General features: G+C 49.0%; 1 pseudogene; it reads left to right on the top strand.

The window, feature by feature from the left end:
* The first annotated feature begins 270 nt into the window (after positions 1 to 270).
* The window catches only part of LOC101988497, a 21,255-nt pseudogene continuing 18,876 nt past the window's right edge, over positions 271 to 2,649 (top strand).

Genomic DNA, 2,649 nt, shown 5'->3' with positions numbered 1-2,649 from the left:
GAGAGTTAGCCGAGAAAAGGGCTAGAGCTAAAGAGTCAAGCAGTGATTAAAAGAATACAGTGTCCGTGTAATTATTTCGGGGCATAAGCTAGCCAGGAGGCCAGGGTGCGGCTGGGGTGCTGGGGCCCCGCCGCCCCCATTACTACACTCAGGTCAGCATCAAATGTTGGTGCGGGTTTTAAAGTGTGTGCTTTCCCTGCCTAGCTGAAGGAGCCCTTTGCTGGTGGGAGCTGGCTTTCAAGCTCAAGGCCCACACTGTAAACAGCTCTCATGGACCGAAGGTTGTGAGTTTCGCAGGCCAGAGAGAGCCATGGTGGTGGCAGAGGTACTGCTGTAGACCAGGCCAGAGCAGAGGCCATGTTCGCCAGGGAGAGTTGCTTCTTTGGGGATAACAGTGTTGACCTCCAGGAGAATTTGTGAAGAGGATTTGGGTTTGATTCCCAGCACCCACATGGCAGCTCACAGCCATCTGTACCTCCAGTTCCAGGGAGCCAGTGCCCTTTGCTGGACTCCGTGGGGAAAAAAAGCACACATGTAGTGATGTGGGATGTCCTTCTGTATATGTGTTGCTTTTATTGGTAAATGAATAAAGCTGCTTTGGCCAATGGCAGGGCAGAATATATCCAGGTTGAAAGAGATATATAGGCAGAGTCAAGGAGACGTCATGTAGCTGCCGAAAGAGAAGGACCCAGAACCTTTCTGGTAAGCCACAGCCTTGTGCATTACACAGATTAATAGAAATTCAAGATGTAAGAGCTAGCTAGAAATATGCCTGAGTCACTGACTGAATATTGTTATAATTATTTCTGTGTGATTATTCACGTCTGGGCTGCCGGGAAATGAACAAGCAGTCTCCATTTACATGTAGTACAAAGATGTACACACAGGCAAAATACCTATATGCACGAAATATTTTTTTTTTAATTTAAAGCAAGACATAGTGGAGTAGACCTTTAATCCTACCACTTGAGAGACAGAGACAGACAGATCTCTGTGAGTTCAAAGCCAGCCTGGTCTACATAGCTAAGCTAGCCAGAGCTACACAGGGAGACACTGTCTCAAAAAGGCACTAACTTCAAAAATAAAAATAAAAGTGGTGGATTGGAGAGACTGCTCTTCCAGAGGTCCTGAGTTCAATTTTCAGCAACCACATGGTGGCTCACAACCATCTGTAATGAGATCTGGTGCCCTCTTCTGGCCTGCAGGCATACATGCAGGCAGAGTGCTCTGGCTAACCTTCAGACCAGTAGAGCAGATGCTCTGGAGCAGCCCTATGTGTTAGAACCTGCAGAGATTGCTTTGCTCAATAACATTCCATATCATGAAGGCTTTAGGATGGCCATGAGGAAGGTGTTGTCTTCGCTGGCCCCAGAGAAACTGTGCCAGCCCATGGATCCTCAGTGTCGGGACTCTGAGATGAACTCTGAAAGTGGACAGAGTGCTGCTGCACCGAGCACCTCTGACCCTCTCTATGTGTTGGATGTGTCTGAAGGCTTCTCTCTTTTGCCTATAATTGCTGGAACACTTGGTGAGGTTAAGCCCTACAGTTCCGTGGAGAAAGACCAGCATTGTGTTGCTCTGGACCTCATATCTGAAGCCAATCACTTCCCAAAGGAAACACTGGAGTTTTGGCTGAGACATATAGAAGATGAAGCTGCTGTGTTGCAAAGGCCCAAATCAGATAAATTGTGGAGCATAATTATATTAGATGTCATTGAGCCATCTGGGCTCCTTCAGCAAGAAAGAATGGAAGAAGCTGCAATATCCAGATGTTTATTGCAGTCTTGATGCTCAGGATGCTCGTGGAGTCGCAGACACTGGTAGAAGAGAGTGCTGTTCAAGGAGCAGAGCACACTCTTGGGCTAAGCAGAACACCTTGATTAGCCAGTTCCAGGGGCCTGCCCATGTGTTTGGATTTCTCTTCATTGCCTTGTGTCTCTTTAAGCCAGCCAGTGGAACTCTTAAGATGAGCTCTGATGACGCCATATCTGAACACTTCCAATAGAGAAAGAAGTGAAGGTCCGCATGTGTAGATCTGGACGAGTGACCGCCGTCCCGTTTTGGTTTCCTTTGTGCCTTGATGATGAGGTCAGGCTGGACACCTCAGGTGAAGCCTCCCATGGGAAGCAAGCTGCCGTGGTTCTGGACACCCCCATCCAAGTGCAGGCGGGAGAGGAGCTTGTGCTCAGTGTGCAGCCCACCAAGGAAGCCAAGGCAGGAACTCAAGGCAGGAAGCTGGAGGCATGAACTGAAGCAGAGAGTGCTGCTCATTGGCTTGTTTCTCATGGCCTCCTCAGCTACCTTTCTGCCTAGGGATGGCACTGTCCATAGTGGGCTGGGCCCTCCCACATCAATAATAATTAAGAAAGTTCTCCACAGACATGCCCACAGGGCAGTTTGATAGAGGCAATTTCTCAGTTAAGGAGTTAAGGATCACTGTTGTTCTTTTGGAAAACTACAACTCCCATGCCCCCCCTGGACTACGGATACCTGTCGCTCCCCGTTAAAAAGGCAGGGCCACACGAGGCCCTCGCACTCTCTCTCTCTCTTTCTCTTTCTCCCTCTGCTACCCCCCCCCTCCTCGTCCTGCCTTTTCCTTGTGTGTCCCACATCCTTCGCCCTTTTGTGTTTCCCTCCCCCATTAAAGTG

This window comes from Microtus ochrogaster, unplaced genomic scaffold (assembly GCF_000317375.1).
Source record: "Microtus ochrogaster isolate Prairie Vole_2 unplaced genomic scaffold, MicOch1.0 UNK16, whole genome shotgun sequence".
Classification (NCBI taxonomy): domain Eukaryota; kingdom Metazoa; phylum Chordata; class Mammalia; order Rodentia; family Cricetidae; genus Microtus; species Microtus ochrogaster.
This window is presented reverse-complemented; position numbering and strand designations above follow the sequence as displayed.